This window comes from Misgurnus anguillicaudatus, chromosome 23 (assembly GCF_027580225.2).
Source record: "Misgurnus anguillicaudatus chromosome 23, ASM2758022v2, whole genome shotgun sequence".
NCBI lineage: Eukaryota > Metazoa > Chordata > Actinopteri > Cypriniformes > Cobitidae > Misgurnus > Misgurnus anguillicaudatus.
Genome location: NC_073359.2, coordinates 22,964,966 through 22,988,901, shown reverse-complemented (window position 1 = coordinate 22,988,901; position 23,936 = coordinate 22,964,966). Strand labels below are relative to the sequence as shown.

The following is a 23,936-nucleotide window of genomic DNA, read 5'->3' as shown; positions in this document are numbered from 1 at the left end:
ACGTTATTTTAAGGTAAAAAAACTCTTTGGTGTTGCTTTAATACAATAAAAACTGTGAACAGTTGACAGTTAGACAGTTGTCTTTTCTATTACACACTGCTCTCAGCAAACTAAACCAAATATAACAGCATTACAGTAAAATCACCGGACTACATTTAGTTTCCTCAATTACCAATAGGAAATGCATTGTCTACTAAATAACACTTTTTGAAAACCTTTTTGTATTATCATCTGTAAAGCAACAAAAATAACATCCCTTCCGTCTACAGTATATTAAACCAAAATGGTGGTGGACATCAGAATATGCATCAATGCATGGCAGCGAAAAGCTTTTCTTAAATGAACAAATCAACAACATACAACACAACTAAAGCATCCAATTGACCCATCACCGCTTGCAGCTGCATGACTGCTTGAAGGTGCATTTCTACTTGCAGCTTCATCACCGCTTGACAGTGCATTACTGCTTGCAGCTTCATCTTCAATTGAAAGTGCATTACTGCTTGCAGCTGCATCACCGCTTGAAGGTGCATTACTGCTTGCAGCTTCATCTCCACTCGATGGTGCATTACTGATTGCAGCTTCATCTCCACTTGAAGGTGTATTACTGCTTGCAGCTGCATCACCGCTTGAAGGTACATTATTTTCTGCAGAGTTGCCAGCTTTAGGATCTGAGCTATTTGCTTTTTTCTCATCGTTCTGGTTTTTGCACCAGTTACTACAACCTACACCGATAATGAAAATACTGAAGATAATGACACAAATATAACCAACGGTCTGAAAAAAAACAAGATTTTATAATTATTAATATTAAAACAAGTAAAGTAATACATTTTCTTTAGATGCATATATTTATTATTTGAAGACCACATGATAAATTCTTACTGTAAGTAATATTTACCTGAGAAAAGTAGAGTGAATGATGATAATGAAGTAGATTGCTCGCATTTCCTTTTGGGTCCCAATCAGAGGGTTGGCACCACTTTCTTTTCAGCTCTTCATTAAAAACATAAGTTCCGTTCAAATGTGCAGCGGCACAAGCAAAATAATCACCATTAAGAAAAAAGATGATGATCCACACAAAAGGTGGAATCAGAGACTGTGAAAAATTTTCACCAGAGTTATCACCACACTTAACACAACACTTAACACCATACTTAGCACAACACTTATCACAACACTTATCACTATACTTATTACCATACTCATAACCACACTTATAACCACAACAACAACACCTACACAGTCTAAAATAGAAGAACATTATTGCAAATGCCATTAAGGAAGGTCCAGAGATGACAAGCGATATTAGAACTGCACTCCACCCGTGTTTGCATGGGCATGTAAATTCTTTTTCAAACACTGCCTCCAGTGCAATTAACAGAATACTCAATGCAAGAGGGCTAGCAGCAGTGCCTTTCAGAGTTATGTCAGGGCAAAAAAAAAATCCTGAAGGCATCTTCTAAAGTTTGATGATGCTTTTGGCTGCTCTGAAAATGTTTTGTAGTGCCGTCCACAAATGTATTGCAAATATTGCAATGGTGGTCAATACCCTACAATAAAGAAGGATTTGGAAATTATTTAAAAACTAAAATAAATAATTACATTTATTCAAACAATTGAAACATATAAACATATCGTGGCAACATGGATCCGCTCTGCTTGTTTTACACTATGTCTTATACATAAGATTTGTCTTAAAAAAGGCTTAGATTGTAAAACATCTCAGATGTAATTCAGGGTACGTAAAACATAACCTTTACGATTCTGGTACTCTTTAATGATGCAGAGTTGTTCATTAGATAAAGAAACAAACATATACTTGTACCTTCACATTTTGTACCGTAAATAAACTACGTTTGTGGTAAATGAGCTTATAAAATCTATCCATTGTCATGATTTAAAACGGTACAACCCCATTCTGGTATGTTTTAGTGGTACAACATGTGTTCCTTTATATAAAAGAATGGTAACACTTGTTTTAGATTACCTTTGTTAAATATGTACCAAAGTAATAACAGTAAATTATTCATAATTAATGGGTCATATACTGTTACTGACACTAAACAACATAGTAAAAAATACACTATACATATTAGATTTTAAATGTCAATGTTTTAATGTTAATGTTCCTTTTGTTTTAAAGGCAATCATTTATGACAAAAATATTAACTTTGTGAATCAGAATATAATAATTTAAATTATGAACACATTATACATATTCATTTTTAACATTTTTAAGGTTAGACTTACTTGATGTTTTCTCTCTTTTTGTTGTGTGTTGCCAGACAGTGAACAATATATTCCTGCTGCTACAACAACCTTTAAAGAAAACTCTTTCACTAGAGAAGTAAATGCTATAGGATTGAAAACTGAAAGGATTTTATTTCTGTGCCACAATGCCCACTTCCTTACCATAAGAAAATGATAATGATGACTTTATATTCCTTTAAATAAAGCAGCAATTGTATGATTGCTCAGTGCAAATAATGCTTTAAATTAGGAGGATTTATTATTTTAAAAATAAATGAAGTTTTACGGGATATGTTGTATACATTTGTTTATATAAAACATGTAATACACTTTAAAACAACCAACAAACATAATTTAATTTTCAGTCTAGTTCATATACATTTGCACAGAAAATATGTGTGTGCGCGTGTGTGAGTTCTTCCAAATATCACATAACATAAAGTGAAAGTTAATCGTTAATTAACTTAAAATTAACCGTAAAACCTGTGCTTTCCTAAAATGCTTTGTATGCAAAGGAGAGCCTGCAACAACAGTTGGGTTAACTTTTTGTGACTACACATATGAACTGAAATCACATTAATATCCTTAAAGATAGCAATATGAGAAACAGATCTGGGGTGCGTTCTCCGATAACGTTGTCTCTTAGCGCGCTAGGAAGACTCTTAAGTTAAACCTTAACTACAGGTATAGCTTTCCTACGTGTGTTCTCCGAACTATACCTTAGGATGTTGCTTAAGGTAAACCTTCTTAAGTTCGACCTTAGCGGGTGCTGTCCATGGTGGAGGTGCTGAATAGGTTGATATCGATTGCTCGACAATCAATTATTCACTTTATGTAATAGGTTTCGCTGCATTATGAGATAGCGGTGTTCTTTATTAAATAATTCAAATTTATTAAATAAATTCAATTTATTAGGAATATCTGGTAAAAAATATTTCAAATTGCAAACATCTAAATTCAACCTTCTATATTTTATATCAAACCCGTGCAAAACCCGCAACTTTATTTCCAAACGTATCATGTTTAAACTGCTCCAATTCATCCGCTATGCCTTGAAAGGATCATTTATATTAGGGGTTCCCAATAAGTGCGTTGCACAGGGGAATAAAGTGTTTTGTGCAAGTACTTGGCTGTGCATTACACTTAAAGTATATAAAACAAACTGCTGTTGTTCATTAGTTTACGCGTTTATTGTGCTTGGACACTGTATGCACAAGCAGCGGGTAGCGTTAACAATGCGGATAAAGCTTAATGGACGCATTTCTGGAGCCTGTCTGTCTAAATATAACATATCAAATATTATATAATAGCCTATAAATATATAGTATGATTGCTTTAGGTTTTAGCTTTGATTAGTTTTAATGTGGAAATTTTGTTGACCTTAGACTATACAAGCAGTAATCAAGTGCACAGTTTATTTTGAATGTTTATAAAGAATATGGCATGCAGTTGCCTCAAAGTTATAAAACATTAAAAAAACTTCGATGCAAAGTCGAATTAACATTAATAATCATAATTATTTTTGTAATTTTACCCGATTTATTTATGCAGCTAAAATACTAGCCGTTAGACTAAGATTTAACGGATATGAAATGCACAAATGAAATAGTAGGATACGCTGTATAGCTGCCAGTTTCACCAACTCCATCACCCAAAATATATTTTTTAAATAGTTTCTTAATCCCGTAGTATTTAATAGTTCGCAGTTGATGTCCCGTTGGAAAACATAATTAAAAATCTAACAACCATCAATGTAATGATGTCTAATTATTTAAATGTTTTATTCTTTAAATATAAAAATATTTGCCTAATTAAACACGGAGTGTATTGCATTTTTTTTAAACAAATATTTAGTTATATAGACTGCAATGTAAGCTTTAATGTGATGGCCCCCAGTGGAGTCATGTGGGATAAGGTATAGCTAAGAGTGCTCCAGACCAACCTTCCGAACGAACGACTTACAGAAGTAATACGTAACTAAGAACGTTTCGGAAAACACGTATTAGCGATAAGGTACAGCTTAAGGTACAACTTAAGAACGACGTAGCGTTAAGGTAGTTTCGGAGAACGCAGCCCTGCAGAATTAATGAGAACTTTTTGTCAAATTTACACCAGCAGGTATTTTGCATTTTATAATCTTTTTAAACTGTCAGTACACCATTAAGATTACGTGAAAATGATGATCGGTTAGTTTTTAAACCACAGTTATGGTCTCTACCACCAGACAGACATGGAGACATGTAAATTTGCTGATTATGAAAAAAAAAAACTTTAAAATACATAAATTTTCAACTGGAGACCAGACATATGGAATAGAAAACAGAAGTTGGACCTCGTGATACTCAACCTATAGGCTTTTTATGTGAATGCAAATTTTTTCCATGTCACGTGTACAACCAGAACAAGAGGATTATTGTAACTTTACAGTAAGTAAGACACTGCAATAATAATCAGCAAGGCACCCACACCTTTGGAACATTGATTTTATTTACATTTACTCATTTAGTAAAGACATTTATCAATTTAACAACCTAGAAATGAGTTCAAAAGCTCTGTTTACATGAGGAACTAGAGTTGTAGATATGTTTTTAATACAGTATATAAATAAAGATTGTGGACAGTTAGTGGTTAGTCAGGTTTTCATTTGCATGTCTTATCTATTACAATTTGCGTAAGGATTTTTCAGAATTGTTTTATGCACAACTCTCAGCAAACTAAACCAAATATAACAGCATTACAGTAAAATAACCGGACTACATTTAGTTTCCACAATGACTCATTTGAAATGCAATGTCTACTAAATAACACTTTTTTCACACAGAAAATAGTGGCAATGTGGTTATGCAATGAACACAACAAAAGTAACAACCCCTTTAGCCTACAGTATATTAAACCAAAATGGTGGTGGACATTAGCCACCAGTCTCATAGAGAATGCTCATTTTCTTGTATTTGAGGCGTGGTTTACAAATGCCCAAAGCCGTTTATTGGGTGCTACGAATGTCTATCAAATGCATCTATTAGCACCATGTCTCTTCTTTCCCTTCCATGTAATTTTTTCATTTAGTAAATATTGAACATATTTGCACCGTTACACATTGTATGTAACCAGCTTATTACTAGACTTTATTTAGAGTATGTGTCTCTACTGTTGAATTGTGAACTCCTTTGGATTTGAAACGCACCGTGAGTCCACCCACATTTTTCCCCCCCGAATAACATTACAGATACAAATACTTTTGAGAATGCAACAGATACAGATATTACCTCTATTATATCTAATAAAAATAATAATGTGTTGCTTAAGATTACATTCAAATGACTTCAGTTTCAGTTTTTAACCCTTTATTGCATATTAAAGGCACACAAGGTATATGTATAGGGTAAGGTATATAACAGTCAATTTACATATTTTAAAGGTCTGTAAACAAAGAATATAAAACAAGAACCAAATTAGTTGATCATAGCACATCCATTAAAACGTTATAAGAAAAAAATGACCGCTTTAGGAATTTTCTTATCATGGTTGAAAACAGCTTTCCGGACTAAGTAAGGCAATAACGCAAAAAAAAAAAAAAAAACGGTAAGGAAATAATGCAATATTTGTCAGCTCTGTGACAGGAGTGCAAACGTTACAACTTACCCCATAAGTGGGGTTCATTGTAACAAACATAGGGTTTATTTTGGCACCTGCTATAAAATTAAAATGATAAAATAATTCAATCAAATTCTGTTTATATACTGTACTAAAGGTGGATATTGTTTATATATCTGCCTATAATAGATCCACACATTCATCCATTCATGATCCTTCATCTAACCACCCTTGTATTATGCATCAATGCATATAAATATATTTTTTTAAAGGTCTGCATAATTAAGACAAAAAAAATCATAATTGTGAGTTATTTCCCCTGATATTGTATTAACAATTATCATTTTGATGAATAGTATTTACATTGTTTTCATTTCATTATCATTGTATACCTGAGGTTTAATTGTAACACTGTGTGGCAACAGCCCAATCTCACGGAATTACGTATAGTCACATACATTTTTTATTCTTTTTTGTGATACTGTCACGAATTTACGCGTTTTTTCGTGATCGTATCACGAATCTCTGTTTATGTGTCATTGTCACACATTTGGTCACTCGACTGTCCTGTCCCGTTTTCTTACCATTGTCACTTGGTTTAGAGTTAGATTTACATAAAGTGACATCCCTACCCAAACCCAACTTTAACCATAACGCCAGGCGACAATAGTTTTACATTTAGAAAATATAAAAAATGAATCAGAAAAAATTGTATAAACCAATACTTAAATTGACACCCTGACCGCAAACACCAGATCTAACCCAAAGCCGAAACGACAATGGTTTGAAAATAGGAAAAAGTAACCAATATGTGACAATGACACATAAACAGAAATTTGTGATACGATCACGAAAATTCGTGAAATTCGATACTCAGGGTTGTTTAATAATTACAGACATGTAGGAGCTGGGTTGAAGACTCCTGACCCAAGGTTTAGGAATGCACAGTGTGAAGCGTCACATAATGAATACCCAGGGTTATCTCTTAACCCTTGGTTAAGTATGAACAGTGTGAAACAAATAACCCAAGATTCCGTTAATCCATACCGTGAAAATCTCATACCGTTAGGGCAACCCTACAGTATTGTGCTGTTGTCTACATCTTCTTGAGTGTGGGGCATTATAGCAGTTTCTTGATGATTTCTTCCCCATTGTTTAGAAACTACACAGAAAATCACTACACACAGCACAATTATCAGAGCATAACCAATCACCTGGGAAAAACAACAATAAAAGAAAAAAAGAAAGAAAGAAAGAAAGAAAGAAAGTAAATGAAATCAATGACAACTTCACAATGAAGGACTGTATATTTATATATGTTTTTACAGTAATCAGAAAATACAGGAAAATTCTGTAAATTAAATTACAACGACACTACTGTAAAAATTACAGTAACGGGCTGGCAACCCTGCTGCCAGTATTTTACTGTAAAATTACAGGTATTTTTTTACAGTGTTGTTTTTGATGACAAGAAGTTACTATATTTGATTTTTACCTGAGACATGAACAGATATTCTTGATATGTATCCCGTAGGTCGTCCTCAGTCTTTGTTTCACTGGGTTGACACCACTTTTCCTTTAGCTTTTCATCATAAACATAATGTCCTTCCCACTTTGTAAAAATGCAAGCCCAATATTGACCATCAAGAAACAAGATGAAGAGCCATACAAAAATAGGAATCAACAAATTTGTAAAAAATACAAACTTTTTGTTTAAAGGGTTTTGGCACAAACTATCATTAGTAGCTTTAGGCTTTAAGAATGTTGAGTAGAAGGATATTAGTGCACATGCAAATATAGGAGGTACCATGAAGACTAATAATGTTAAACCTAAATTTACCAACTGATATTTACTGCATGGGCATATAAATTCGTGTTCAGTCACTACCTCCAGTCCAATTAACAAAACACTAAATGGAAAAGAGGTTTTCAAACTTTCAGCAAGAATTGTTTGGAAGGCTTTTACAGTTTTATTCGGAGGCATCTTTTGAGGTTTGGATGATGCGTTGACGACTTCGCTCTCTCTTGATCGTCAGAAACCCTTAAACAAAAAGATACACTTCATAGATTTCTTACTCTTAATATCAATAATGTATACATTTCACCAAACATTACATGTTATATCCTGATGTCTTTACGACATCTTTATTGTGTAAACCAAAATCAAAATCCTGAAAGGCAATGACTTTGAGGTTTGTTCCCTTGTCATTAAACCATTAAATTATTCTCTAAATACATAATTTGTCATTGGTGAAACTGTGCTATACTGTGACCATTTGTGTGGTCCATTAAAACATCACATTATTAAGTTTTAGTGTTAAAGGATTAGTCCATTTTCTTTAAAAAAAATTCCAGATAATTTACTCACCACCATGTCATCCAAAATGTTGATGACTTTCTTTGTTCAGTCTAGAAGAAATAATGTTTTTTGAGGAAAACATTCCAGGATTTTTCTCATTTTAATGGACTTTAATGGACCCCAACACTTAACAGTTTTAATGCAGTTAAATATTGCAGTTTCAAAGGACTCTAAACGATCTCAAACGAGGCATAAGGGTCTTATCTAGCGAAACGATTATCATTTTTGACAAGAAAAATAAAAGGTATGCACTTTTAAACCACAAAAATACTGAATTGAACTAAATTGGACGACATTTCATTGTTATATACTTAGGGCCAGATTCACTAAATTAGCACTAAAGCGCAATTCCAAAAAAGCACAGATGAGAGTGGTCATATCTGTGGGTTATTAACTAAAAAAGCACAAATTAAATAACACAGACGCAACAGCTGATTTCCATAATGACCAACAATCTACTAAGAGAAGTGCAAATTAGTTCAGGGTCACAAATAAGCAGAGTTGATGCTCCTGCAGGTGAACGCCTGATCAGCTTGAGTTCAGCACCACCGACATCTTAGCTGAAAATTCGAGCTGGTCCTCACTGCAGAACACAACATCCAGGGGGCGAGGTTGGATCTAGATTCAACTCCTCACAGTTTTTATACTTTGCTCTGCCAAATGAACCAGTATATTTGCGTTGTTGCAGCATGCAGTTAGTTGCAACCTGTGTGTCTCCAACGTTTGCTCTTATCAATTTAAGTGTAGGTTTGATTAATAATATAGTCGAGAAAGATTCATAATTTAGTAAGTAATGATCACAGTTAAGTGTAAGGGGAGGTAAGGGAAACGTTCTCGACAGGGTGATGTCACTGAAGGGATTTATTTGTGACCCGCTTGGCTGTACATTATCCCACTTATTACACGGCTATTTCTATACGAGTAAATATATAAACACAATTTTATTTGATATCTTTTATTAGCACATTTGTAAGAAAAGTAAACCTTCCGTGAGGGAACTTGTTTCCTTATGGCTGTAAGCAAAGACGCGTTAAAACAAGTTCAAAGTCCATACAGGATAAACATTCAATTTATTCATTTCTAAATAACATGCCATATGTAATGCCACGGCTAATTGCCACATAAGAAAAAAAACTGGACATTAATATTAATTTGAAACAATTTATTTGCATATTTTTTTTAAATTAACATTTTTATACTTCCGCGAAACTTTGCACAGATGCATAAAATGATCGTAATACCTTATTAAGATCCTCTGCTTCATACTTGTCTGCCTCCATTTTTTTCTCTTTTAGCCAGTCTTTGAGAAGTTTTAATGCCCATTCTGTATTTTTTGTGTGTTGTCTTCGTAGCTGTCATGCTCTATTTGGTCAAGTTCAGTCTCAGTAAGCTCTCTCTGTCTTGTCGTTGTTCGTTCTTCTATCCACTGTTTAAATGTTTTGTTTTTTCCGTACATGTTAAAATTAATGTCAAAATTTTCCATTCTTAATTGTGGTTGTCCAGTGTTTGTCACAAGATGGCGCCAAACAGTAATCTTTATTGATCTTTATTGGCGCGGAGCGATTTTACTCGTAAAAGTAGTACCGGCTATGTGTTATTACTTTGGAGCGGTTATTATTTGAAAAGAACGAACCTGCAAATGTCTCAACTGACCGTGAGAGAGCCGTGTAATAAATGTTAATAATTATACATTTATACTGTATACATTTCAAAACTGTGTGTGGTAAGATTACTCGTAGTACCCGAAATGTTTTACTGCAAAAAAAACCTTTAATTTCACCTTTTTTGTAGTCATAAGTTAGGTTTGTTTTTCCGTCAAAAGAAAAACTTAATTTAGTTATGACTCAAAGCAAAGATGTTAACACATCAACAAGTGTATGACGTGTCTTGTTGTAAAACTGCAGTGAGAAGAGATCTCTGGACCTGGATCCAGCCCCGCCCATGGATGTGAATCCAACCCCGCCCCCTGGATGTCGTGTTCTTCAGTGGGGCGCTACTGGAAAATTCAGGGTGAAATTCAGCTAACGAAGCCATAGGACACTGAAAAGAACCGTAAGACAAAAAAAAAGAAAGTTTTGAAACACATGCTATTGTCTGACTTCTCCTAATGACTCCTCATTAATTTCCTCCAGCAAATAAAAAATAACATGGCTTAGCAAACAATATTTTTGAATAATATGCTCCTCAGACATTCCAAATAAACTGTTACATGTTAAAACAATCCTTTGCATTGTATCACGCGCCCACTGATGTCTCACTTATCAGCAACAATTTCAGGCATTTCAAGCTCAAAATGACATGCTTTTCCTTGGCATTAAATAATGGCTCAAATAGCAGTAATATCAAATGCGCAAACATTAGTAATCGCATTGCGTGAATCATTTAAGTAATATCCTCCCATAAATGTTGCGTCTGTAAGGGAAACTCCTAGAAATGCATATAAAATAAGATCAGTCGCAAAAATAACTAGAGCACACCTTTTCAGCGCTAATGATCCACTCTACATCCTTAGTAAATCCAGACATTGTTATTTAATGCCAAAATGATGGTTTGTGCTGGCAAAAGCTGTTAGTAAATCTGGCCCCTAGTATCTACAATAAGATGAACATTGTAAAAAGTCATAATAAAAATACTTTCTTACCCAACAATTCGTAGTTTTTTTAATAAAATGTTGTTCAAAGTGATTCAGAGGAACTTCTGTGGGAAAGAAATGGGGGTGTATTTTATATAGAATCCTTCAATGAAAACTGGAATGTGATGTGCTACTAAAACGAAATGTATAAAGTTTGTGCTAATATTTTATAAAGAAGTCATCAACAATGCATTTATAGAGGTTAATAACTGTTTTATGACTCATAAGTAACTCACAGCATTGCTATTTTAGATAACATCTTCATGATTTTTTAACATTTGGATTAGAAAACTGTATCCTATGCTTTCACTTTACTTAAAGCCATTACTAATGCATTTGTAGAGGTAATAACTGTGTTATGACACATAATAAGCAACTTATAACATGGTTATAACATTATAAATCAAACCAGTTTACATTTAAAATATTGTAGAATTGAATCTGCATGATTAATAAGGTCGTAACTATAATATAGTGACATTATAGCAGTGCAGGCTGCATTTTTATAAATACCCCCATGGGTATACGACAGAGTTGCCAGTAATACTGTAATTTCTACCGATTTTTTACAGTGTATAAATAATTATAAAGGGGTTATAATTCATTATAAGCATGGGCTTCATAGAAAGTGCTATCGAAAACTCTATCTGGGGGGGCACACCCCTTTTTGATCGCCCCCCTCGTGGCGCCGGGCCTGCTCACATGCCAACATAGAAGTGACTAATTCTGAATCTTATAGCTGCAAAGAAGAATCTAAACAAAATAAAAATTCTGTCTAATACACTATTTAATCTCAGCAATTTTTTTTCCTTTTAAAGCATAATTTATTTTCGAATCCAAGTCAGCTTTATACTATAGGTCTTTGTTGAAAAGAATTTTAAAAATATTTTACTTGCTAAAATAACTTTGTGACTGTTTCTTACCAATAAAGTTACAGGTTGCAGCAGCATTAAATGTACTGTATGTTGTGAACCAGATTTTTTATTCTGTGCCATACTCCAGTGCACGTCATTACCCATAAACCCCTAGTTAAGGTCTACAAGTAATAGAAAGGAAGAAAAGCCCTACTTAATTAGTCTATAAGTAGTATATTATTTATAGACTTACTAAGTAGGCCTTTCTTCCTTTACAGTGGTTTTCTATTGTTCAAACTGAAAGTGAAAGTAACCCACACTTCCAGATATTGTATACTTCTCTCTTGAACTCATAGGGGCGGTTTCCCGGACAAATATATGTTTGAAAAAAAAGTTTTTGGCTAAGCTCTAGCTGTGGGACAGCGTTAAAAACATTGCATGCTGACATAGCTGGGTGTGGCCATTCACTTGAGACTGCATACACGTGTATAGTATTGATAACATCACCACAGCTGTTATCTACAGTATTGTTCAAACTGAAAGTGAAAGTAAACCACACTTCCAGATATACCAAACATACTTCTCTTCTAAACTTAAAGGGGCAGTTTCCCAGACATGTCTTATCCTAGTCTCAGATTAAAATGCATGTTTGAGCTGTCTTCATTTAAAAACATCTTGCAGTGATATATCTTAACATATGTCAGTGCCATTGTTTTGTTTCAAGATGCACACTAGTATTGTTTGTTGTATAAACTACTCAAATGTCCTAATATAACTAAGGTATAGTCCTGGATTAATCTAAACCCTGTCCAGGAAACTGCCCCATAAAGTTTGTGTCCAATGAGTTTACTATATAAAGTCTATCATATGCAACTTATAATGTACCATAAAAGCATACGTCTTTAGTTTGTTCATCTGTCATTTAGCTGAACACCCAAAGCCATTTACAATACAGTATAGGCTTTAGCATCTAATGTTAGCCTTTAAATATAATTCCCACATATATAACATCAGGAAAAAATGGTGCTTTAGTCACTATTCAAATGAGCAATGTTTACCAATATAAAAATTACAGTATTTACAGTATCACATACTGGTTAACATTAAAACCTCTTTTATAATCTTGAAATATTCAAATTAATTTGTAACTTACATTTGATTCGCGTGGGGTTTTCTTTTTATTCCTGTAGTGAAGTGATGCCTTGCAGTACACTATTCATTTCTTCTGCACAGTTACATTTAATCTATTTTGCATACGTCTGAAAGGAAATTTCCTCCCCCCGAAGAGACCCTTTGCATTCCTAAGCCACTTATATGCCCAAAATGGGAAGGAAGGGTTTTAATGTCATCTGATTGGTCAGTTTGACCGTCTAAAAATGGGGTTTACTCGTATGGCTCGCTATGCCTGTAGCAAGCATATGGAGGGTCACATCTTAAAATAAAACATATTTTTATGAATGTACACACACAGTGGCAGCGGCTGTCCGCTGTGACTCTGGATGGTTCTCAAAACCCTGCCGCGTCAAACAATGCCACCATACCTGTAAACACTCCCGTTTTTGTTTTAAAGGTCCAATATTTCAAGGATTTTTATAATTATATTTTAGCTTATGATGTCCATAAGAATAAATATTTGCAGTAAAAGTAAAAAAAAACTATTTCGATATAATGTTAAAGCTTCTCTTACAGGAGCTCTGTTCAAAACAGCTCGTTTTGGTCCGTCTAAGTAATATTCATAATCCTCTCTTGTGATTAGCCTGTTGTTTTCTGAGTGACGCACAGCCGGGCCAACCACAGTTAACTAGTGTCATGTATGCCGTAGCCACGCTGTGCCTTGGTAATACTCACAATATCAATAGAAAAAATGGTAATTATGGCGACTATTGAGGGAAATGTTATTCGGCTTAACATGTTTGAGTCAGACCCGGAATCGGCGACAACAGGACACAACAGACCACCTCCTCAAATGCGCTTACAACAGGACGTTTCAGAATGGTACAATGACAATGTTTTTAAACTGATACATTAAGTTGTCATGCTAAATTTTGTTTACATTTTTTTCCCTAAAGTGTACTTGTAGTGCACAGATGCCCACAGAAGAGAACATAAGCTGCAAAGACAAAGAGACACCCAAGGTAAAATCGTACTTGAGAAATCGTACATGTTTACATGAGGGACGAGAGTCGTAGGTAATGAAATATGAACAACATAGATAACAGAGGGCTTTTAATACAACAAAGACTGTGGACAGTTGACAGTTAGGGGTTGGTCAGGTTTCCATTTTCATCCATTTTCTTCATTACATTTCGACAAGGATATTTCAGAATTGTTTTTGCATATTGCTCCCAGCAAACTAATTCAAATATTACAGCATTACAGTAAAATAACTAGACTTCATTTAATTTCCTCAAAGACCAATTTGAAATGCAATGTCACAGAAAATAGTGCCAATATTGTTACACATTGAAAACATTTTGTGTTATCATCTAAAAAGCAACAAAAGTAACAACCCCTTTACAGTATATTAAACCAAAATATCAGTGGACATCAGAATATGCATCAATGCAAGATAGCGAAAAGCTTTTCTTAAATGAGCAAATCAACTCAACATACAACACAACTTCAACATGCAGTTTACACATCATCGCTTACAACTGCATCACTGCTTGAAGGTGGATTATTTGCTGAAGAGTTTAAAAGGGGGCCAGCCGCAGAATTACCACTTGATGTTGCAACGTTATCATTGTTTATACACCATTTACTACAACTTACACAGATAATTGCACAGCTGAGGACAATGACCAAAACATAACCAATAGTCTGAAAGAAAACAAAATTTTAAAATATTAATATATTTTCTTTAAATGCGTAGTATTTATTTATTGAAGACAGCAAGAGAAATTCTTACTGTATATAATACTTACCTGAGATATCTTGCGATTATCATAATATTTAAGTAGATCGCTCTCATTTCCTTTTAGGACCCATTCAGTGGGTTGACACCACTTTCTGTTCAGCTCTTTATTAAGAACATAATTTCCATCCAACTCCGTTGCACCACAAGCCACATAATCACCATCAAGAAAAAAGATGATGATCCACACAAAAGGTGGAATCAGACACTGTGTAAAATTTTCCCAAAACTTTTTACCAGCTTTCTTCAGAGAACACCCTGTACATGTACAGAGTCTAAAATGGAAGAACATTATTGCAAATGCCAAAAGAGAAGGTCCAAAGATGACAAGCGCTATTAGACATCCACTCCACCCTTTTTGGCATGGGCATGTAAATTCTTTATCAAGCACCGCCTCCAGTGCTATTAACAGAAGACTTAATACAAGAGGATTAGCAGCAGTCTCTTTCAGAATTTCTCTTGCGTTGAATAAGTTTTTTGAAGGCATCTTCTGAGGTTTGTTGATGCTTTTGGCTTTGCCGATTGAACTGCCGTACACAAATGTACTGCAAATATTGCAATGGTGGTCAGATGCCCTACAATAAGAAGATATTTGGTATTATTCATACACTAATATCAATAAATAAATGTATTACATTTTCATAAAAAAATAAAATAAAGACTTGATAGATCTAACTATGGATATGGCTTGCAGATCCTAAATCCAATAAGAGTCCAGTTTCACTTTACTGTATCTGACCATTGGAGACTCTTATCTAATTGTAAAGAAAATACAACATTAACAAGATTAAATATTAATAATGAAAAGTAATGTAGAATAGAACAATAGAATAAAATGACTTAAATAAAAATAACAAATAAACTGCATATATGAAAACTACTGTAAAAGCACCAGTTTTGGCCAGAAATGCATGGCAACTTTTTACAAAACGTTTGTAAAAAGTTGCCATACATTTCTGGCAAACACTGGTTTGGCATGATATCAGTATGAAGATGTTTTTCTCTAGCCTCTGTAGTCATGTCCACAAAAATGTCAAGTTCGATCAGAAGCCCTTTAATACAAAATATATGAATTACTCAATTACTAAACACTGCAGGGAAGACTTTGCAAAGCAAAACTGAATATTGTGAATCTATATGAGTGCCTTTAAAGAGTAACTAAACCCTAAACCAACTTTTTTAGTTAATGATCTGTAAGAATGGTGCTTTATTAGTGCTGTTCATTCATTTTAGTAAGTTTTTTGACATTTGGATATAAAGTGTTTCAATACTAAAATATATGGTGTAAAAACGAGTGCTGCCCTCTTCAGGTTGAACGGTGGGTACTGCAGTTGAATTATCCTATTGGATGTTGGGTCCAAAAAGTAACTCGTGATGTAAGCAGGTTCAAGCTCACCACGCCCTTGTTACGATCTCACCACACACTTGGTACGAGCTTAGTTCGTCCCCTCTATCTCCGTTGGGATCTGCCCACTTTTCTTGCATTTTTCAAATACTGCCAGTGGGTGGAGTCAGGCTCTGACCAGGGGTTTAGTTACGCTTTAAAGGTGCTCTAAGCAAATTTAAGCGTTTACACCATTCGTGAAAGCACAGAATGGAGGGGGAGGAGTTAGCTATGCTCCGTTTGTTTGAAAACAGTTCAAACATCAACAAAAAGTAACGTCACACAGATTCGCTTATAGAGCGCCTTTTAATGACACATTCTGGCTTACACTCTTTTTTAAATACGTTTTATCTCTTGTGAGCTGCTTTGGATACTAAATGCAAAAGTGATCAAAACAAACATCATGTGAAAAAAAACTTTAAATGTAACTGTGGTGTACTTCAATGATAATAACCCTCATTAATCTGACACTCTGTAGTTGTACAGAATTGTCCCTTCATGAAGATGTAAACACATTTCTGGATAAAACCCTCTGAACAATTTTCCAGAAATTTGCCGTAAGGGCAGAAATCACTCTAGTTTAGTCATTTCTCATGTAGCGGACACCCCAAAGCAACAATGCAGTACAGTAGTTAAACAAGAAAAAAATATTTTTAATGTCACTGCCTTTCTTGTTTTTTGCACTGTGTCTCTACTTGCATTGCAGTTCCCAAGCACATTTATTAAATAAATAAACACATTGTACATCATGTCTAGCTATTTAAATTAATTTGAAACTCATGTTTAACTTACAGTGGTTGATGTTTTCTTTCTTCGTGTTGTTATCTGTTTTCTTGCAGTATACAATTCATTGGTGCTGAGGAGTTGCAAAAGCTTTTGAAGAGCAATTTGCAAGTATCATGCGAGACACAGGAAGTTTTTGTGGTCTCAGCGAAGCAGCTCATTTTTGAATAACACATTATAACAATGCACTCCATTTAATGATGTCTGTTGTTATTTAATATGTCTATATTGCCATCAAACAGAGAAAAAGGAAAAACATATTTGCATAGAAATAAAGATTACAGATAAGATATCCAGAATCTCATTGACAGCATCTATTCTCTATTTAGGTTGATTGGCATTTTTAAGCATCATTTTTTACTACAACCATAGTTGAAATATTGTTACTGTAGTAAACCATTAGGTAAAGGCAATCACTAACCATTGAGACTTTGCAATTCGCATCTTGTTTAATGTATTAGTGCTGCATGTCTTTACGGCACATGCATGTTATAACAGTGGTGCCGAGTAGACCACACATCCAGTCTGACAACTTTTTATTCAAAGTACAGAAAAACTGCGGTAATCATCAGAAATTGAGAAAGCTGACCCATATAACAGTTTAACCATTATGCCCATAGCCTAAAGATGTTATCAGACAGACTGCTGTTGTAGTTGCACCTCATGCCCTGTTTACACGCAAACAGAGAACTCGCCTCTGAAACGGATTCTTTCTAAAAACTCCAGCCAGAGAGGAGATTTTGAGACAAACGGGTGTTTAAGCAGCCAACGTCACAGTATGCGCCAGAGCTCGCACCTTCGTCAAAAGTGCGACTTTGTACAAAAGAGGAACAGGAAGTGATTAGTTGCTGTTTTGGGGATTCTGATTGGCTTACGTGGGCTTGAGCTTCTCGTTACACCACACGAGTATGTGTCAATGAACAATTTCTGAAAACTTACATGTGTGCATGAAAATATTTTTAAGAGGTTAAAATGTCCGTTTATGAAACTAGCCGCCCACGTGTAAACGTAGTCTCAGCTGTAGTCATTGTGGGTCACTGATGGTTTTCGATCGGTGAAAAAAAATCTTGCACAGCTGCGATAAATAACTGCAGCCATAACAACAGCTCAGATGACCAGCAACAGTGCTGGAAGCTTTGAATAAATAAAATAAATAGCTAAACATAATGTATAAAACATAAATAATAAAACATTTGACACTAATACACGTATAAATAGCACGAAGTGTAAAAATCGTGCAATACATACCCCAAATTCCACTTTGGCGTGCATATGGTACGCCAATCCTTCCCATTTACTTAAACGGCGCATCTTTGTCGTTTTATTTATTGGTTTCTCTTTTTTTTGTTATTTTTTTACCATTTTAGCTTGGGTTTATGGTTAGAACAACTTTTTGTTATATAAAAATGACATCCTAACACAAACCCCAATTCTAACCCCAACTCCAAGCGACAATATGGCTTAAATATAGACAAAAACATGGAGAAGCCTTTATATTAAATAACCTCCTTGAGCAAATCTGAAATCTAACCCTAAACCCAAGCGAAAATGGTTTAAAAAATAGCAAAAAATTGAGAAACCAATAAATAAAACGACAAAAAAGTTGCACCGTTTAAGTGAATGGGAAGGACTGGCGTACCATATGCACGCCATAGTGGAATTTGGCGTATGTATTGCACGATTTTTACACTTCGTGCTATTTATACGCATCTACATGAGACTGGGTAGAAGGTTGTAGTATACCATAGTATGTTATAGTAAATACAACACTTTACTGTACTTTATATTCGATTTGTTTAAAAAATAGTAAAATGAAATAGAAGACTTATTTGTGTGTAGATTTTTTTTTTCTTGCAGGTCTGATCCTCTATACTCGTCCTCAGACAGCAAAAGAAACATCCATTTCATAAAGGTGGAACCAAGCGTGCCACACAAGCCCTGAAAAACGTCTCTATCGCCTCCCAGTGACTGGTCCCAGGATAGGTCATAAACCCCGCCTCCCTATGTTATTCAATGGGACTTGAAACTAACTAAACAATTTCATTACAATCAATTATCTTTTTTCCGAAGCTGGTTTCTGTCATTTACTGTAGTTTTATCACGCTGATGTAAATTTAAGTGTTTGGTTTTGAAATAAGTTTGTTTTTAGTTAGTTATTTAATGCTATAAAAACGGTGGTGTCACATCTGCGCAGGACTGGTCCCGAAATCGCTACTGCGCAGACTCAAGACTCAAGATGTCAGCGCTGTATCAGGACAGTGACGGTTTCACTTTTCACCAATGGAAGAGAGCGAATGGGCATAGTCCATCTTTTTTTACAGTCTATGGGTTGAACCAGAAGAGGTAAAATAATAACTACAAAGTTCGAAAATGTTGAAGAACCAATGGGTTTTTGGTTAAGATTAAGGCTTCCGTTCTAAACTTTGCTACACTTTCTCTTAGAAATAAGACCGTTTTACCCATTGCACCATGGCCTTTAAAATAACACCAAACATGAAAATGAAACCTTAGTATCATCACAACATACAATGTATATGACATTGCATAGATTCAGTAGACTTTTAATGGTCTACAATTTGGGAGAGGAAGATCTTGGTTATCGGCACCATGAAGATTTATTGCTTCATGGGTATCTCTACAAACAAACCCAATGCTGATCTCTTGAACAGTTGTCTCACATCTCCCACAAACCAGTGTAACAAGAAAGACAATATCACATGTAACTGTGTGCATACACAGCACTTACAAATGAGGCCATTTTAAAAAACCTGTCTGCATTTTGAAGTATGCAGCAATGCATTGGAAATGGCAGGAAAATACATTTTATTTGATAGTTTTGGTCCAATATCACATCAGGTAAATCTATGTGCGGTTATTGCAATGACAGATTTCAATTGTCTCCCTTTAAACAACAGCAACCATGTGATTGCTCAGTGCAATATAACGCTTATTAATTATTTAGGGATTTTTTTTGTTTCCACCCAAAGTGAAGACGCATCAAATATCTGTGTACATTTTTCTGCATGAAATTTTTAAAATTTATTACACTTACAAAAAATACAAGCACACTGGATTTACAAATCAACTATAAAATGATAAAACTTTCTCTATTCTAGTTTGTACATTTGCACAAAGAATTAATTTTATAGCACCTATAGTGCTGAAGGATATTTTTACATCCAATGGAGAAAGTGAAACCAACTTGAATTTGGTTTCACTTTCAGTTTCGACTGCATATTTAAAGCGTCGGAAATACAACGTTAATCTTAAAAATAAACCTGTGATACAATGCATCAGTGTCTTCTTATAATGCTAAATGTAAAGAGGCAACTTGGGAATATCTAGGCATTGGTGATCATCCCACAACATGAAAACATATACTTTACTTTATAGATCGGTAATAACTGAGTATTGTTATGGTAATACACATGCAATGTCATGGCAGTATAAAAATTTTACAGTGCAGTTTCCAGGCAAATACTGAGCAGTTCATCACAGTTGTCTTTGCAAAGTAAATATTTAAACAGCAATCCTCCGATTTTGCTTTTGTACCGCTATCTCGATGATTTATTTGCAGAGTAGTTTTCTTTTCGGGTGTTGTGCTCCAGCACTGCTCTTCTGCATGAATGAATCTGATGTATGTGATCACTTGGTCATTATACACTGATGTGACAATACGTAGTACATCCTTCAAGTCATATATTTAAAAAAAATTAACAAGTAATATATTTGCAACTTTTGTTATAAATGAAAACATACTGTAAATGTACCTACCCAGTCTCACAAGGTTTCGTGATATAGTATTTTTTTATTCTTTTTTTTGTGATATAATCACAAATTTCCGCGTTTTTTCGTGATCGTATGACGAATTCCTGCTTTCGTGTGATTATCACGTATTGGTTACTCAACTGCTTTTTCCCACCTCTACACCATTGTCGCTTTGGTTTAGGGTTAAATTTGGTGCTTGCATTAGAATGTCACTTTATACATTAGTTTATATTATTTTTCCTGATTTATTTTTTTATATGTCGCCTGGCATTAGGGTTAGAGTTGGGTTTGGGTAGGGATGTCATTTTATGTAAATCTAACCCTAAACCGGAGCAACAATGGTACGAAAATAGGACAAAACAGTTGAGCAACCAACCCAGTCTCACCCCATGGCGCCAACACTTGACGACACCCGACCATGCGTCAATATGTTGACGCGGAGGGTATACCTTTCGCGTAATTTTTTGACGATCTGGGGACTTCAATACTATTAAGTCCGTTGCATTCTCTTTCCTATTTTCTTACCATTTTCGCGTCGGTTTAGGGTTAGATTTACATAATGACATCCCTACCCAAACCTAACCCTAACCCCAACGCCAGGTGACAATGCGTACCTAATAGTATTGAAGACCCCAGTTCGTCAAAAAATGGCGCGAAAGGCACACCCTCCGCGCCAACACACCGACGCATGGCCAAGCGCCGTCAAACATCGACCCCATGGGGCGAGACTGTGCTGGAGTAACCAATACCCGACAACCACACGAAACAGGAATTCATTATACGATCACAAAAAAACGCTGAAATTCATGATAATATCACGAAAAAAGAATCAAAAAAATATGTGACTATATAACGAAATTTCGTGATACTGGGCTGAAATGTACATAAATCATGTTACTGATGTGATTTAGTTCTGCAAAAATTAAAAAGTTAAAGCAAAAAAGAAAAGTTAAATGCAGTCAGGGCATAAAGAAATGTGTACACTGAAAAAAATTATTCATTGAATTTAATACATTCTTCTAAGGTAAGTGGTTGCAATCAATCCATTCAAGCTACATTCAAACAAAAGTTTTATATTTTATTTTATGTTAATAATATTTTTTGTTTAAATGTAGCTTAAATAAATTGATTGCAAACACTTACCTTTAAAAAAATTATTAAATTCAATGAATCATTTTTTTTCAGTGTAAGAAGCATTTAAACAGTACTTCAAATGTAATTTCAAAAAGTACAAGTATAATGAGAATTAAATATTTTAACATTTTTCTCGTTAAAGTCACACTGAAATGGAAGTAACGATTTTCTTGTTTTACGTCATTACATATAATATATATTATACGAGTGAAAAATAAGAAAGAATGTGTGGGACTTAAATTTGTCCATCAAGAACTTTGGAAATTGGATTGTTGGAAGTTGGGTCATGTTGCTATTTGCTAACTGCTGTAATCCGCCCTCACGCCATAACCTGTGACCGGAAGTAAAGAGAGATCGTTTCAAGGAGAATCTGAGATTTGCATTTTTGATTAAAGATTATGAGAGTACATTCATTAAAAAAAATAATGATCTCACAGATAAGTCATTTGTTAAAAAGTGACAATATTTAAAAAAATATACGTTTTAATTTCAATTTTATTGACTTTAGACACACACCTCATTATTTGTAGGATCTGTCATTTCCATTCCATTAGTCTCTCTGCCTGCATCTGCTCTCTTGCAGCAGGTACACAAGGCAAATTCTTTACACCAGCCGCAGCCAGAATTTTCAGCATCACAGCACCCAGAACTTTCAATTGTACAGCAGTCATAAATGCTCACGGAGGCAACAATAAAAACCCCGAATACAGCAAGCAGCACATAGCCTACAGCCTTAGATAAAAAAGGTATAGTAAATGTATAAATAAATAAGGACTAATGATATAACATTTGATATTTTTCACCTCTTACTGTGTGTAACATTTACCTTAGATATGTTGATATACTCCTGATACGTGCGTCGTGGATCAGTCTGGTTTCCTGAATTGGCCTGTTCAATGGGTTTACACCATTTTCTGCCCAGTTCTTCATCTAAAACAAAATTTCCTTCCCACTTTGTTGCGCCACAAGCTAGATAATCACCATCAAGAAATAAAATGATGATCCACATAACAGGAGGAATCAGACAATGTCCCAAAGCTTTCCAAAAATTTTGCTGATCATCCTTGTTGTCATTTGCATTAGGGGCGTTCTTCTGATCACTCCCTGCTGGACTTGCATCAGGAGCGATTTGCTGATCATCCTTGTCGTCACTTGCATTAGAAGCGTTCTTCTGATCATTGCCAGCTGCACTTGCATTAGGGGTGATTTGCTGATCATCTTTGGGTTTTTTTGCAGAACACGGACAGCATTTGTATTTACAAGGTCTCAACAAAATGAACATGAATGCAAATATAAACAGAAAAGGCCCAATATAGATGGATATTATTAGAATTATATTGAGTGCATATGTGCATGGACATGTGAGGTTCATTTCCATCAACTCCTCCAGTCCAATTAACAAAAGGCTGGATGGAAGAGAGCTGAAAGCTGGAAAGTTCTTTAAAAAATCACGAACCAATTTTAAAATTTCTTTCGATGAAGGCATCTTTTGAGGTCAGTATTAAGTTGGCTGTGTTTTCTTTTGGCTGTCTTGAAATGTTTGTTGTCCTGTCCTCAAGGTATTTCAGAGGTGGTCAGATACCCTTCAATGAAGATATTTTTTCACAATTTAGTGAAATGATTAAATACAAATAAGGGGGTTTCACGTTAGCACTTTTGGTCCGCACCAGGGTCCAATTCACCTCAAAGTATGGTTCATTTGTGAACACTGTTTCCAAACTCGGATGCGCACCCGTGAACCCCACCTGAAAAGGGTGGTCTGGGGTACAGTTCGTGTGGACTGCGGTACTGTTCGGTGCATATATTAACACAATCGAACTTAATCGTGGAGGTGAACTCTTTACCCACCAGCGTTTAAAAAAAAGTTGCCAGCCAGCCAGTGGCAGCCCAGGGAGGAGCTAGGTGGTGCTGTAGCTCCAGCTATAATATCCATAGCACCCGCCCAGCACCCCCAAGAAATGTCTGTACATTTTTTTATTTATTTTAATGTCATGTTTGAATAGTGTTTTCATGTTTTTAAAAAGGGAGTTAAATTATAATTTATCTATTTATAGGGTGCCCATATGTGTCATTCCTCCCGGATGCATCCTGTCCAGGACTTCGGTGCATCTTCCGGAAGTCGCACCTGTTGACCGCATACGCCATTCCGTTAAAAACATAAGATATACAAGCGGAGTTTCATTCTTACCTTAAAATGTAACGGTTGCTTTTCTGTAATAATAATAATAATCCTCTATGACGTATGCGGCAGGCAAATACGA

At 35.0% G+C, this 23,936-nt stretch overlaps 2 long non-coding RNA genes across 2 annotated transcripts; both read right to left on the bottom strand.

Moving 5' to 3' along the window:
* Nucleotides 1-14,213: 14,213 nt before the first annotated feature.
* On the bottom strand, nt 14,214-16,905 carry LOC129454238 (uncharacterized). The gene is made up of 4 exons (XR_012365940.1): nt 16,783-16,905; nt 15,283-15,361; nt 14,617-15,181; nt 14,214-14,512 (listed from the first exon to the last, which is right to left on the bottom strand). It is a non-coding gene; the product is annotated as an uncharacterized lncRNA (long non-coding RNA).
* A 4,833-nt stretch (nt 16,906-21,738) lies between these two features.
* LOC129454240 (uncharacterized) lies at nt 21,739-23,574 on the bottom strand. The gene is made up of 3 exons (XR_012365649.1): nt 22,502-23,574; nt 22,192-22,407; nt 21,739-22,006 (listed from the first exon to the last, which is right to left on the bottom strand). It is a non-coding gene; the product is annotated as an uncharacterized lncRNA (long non-coding RNA).
* Between the last annotated feature and the right edge of the window lie 362 nt (nt 23,575-23,936).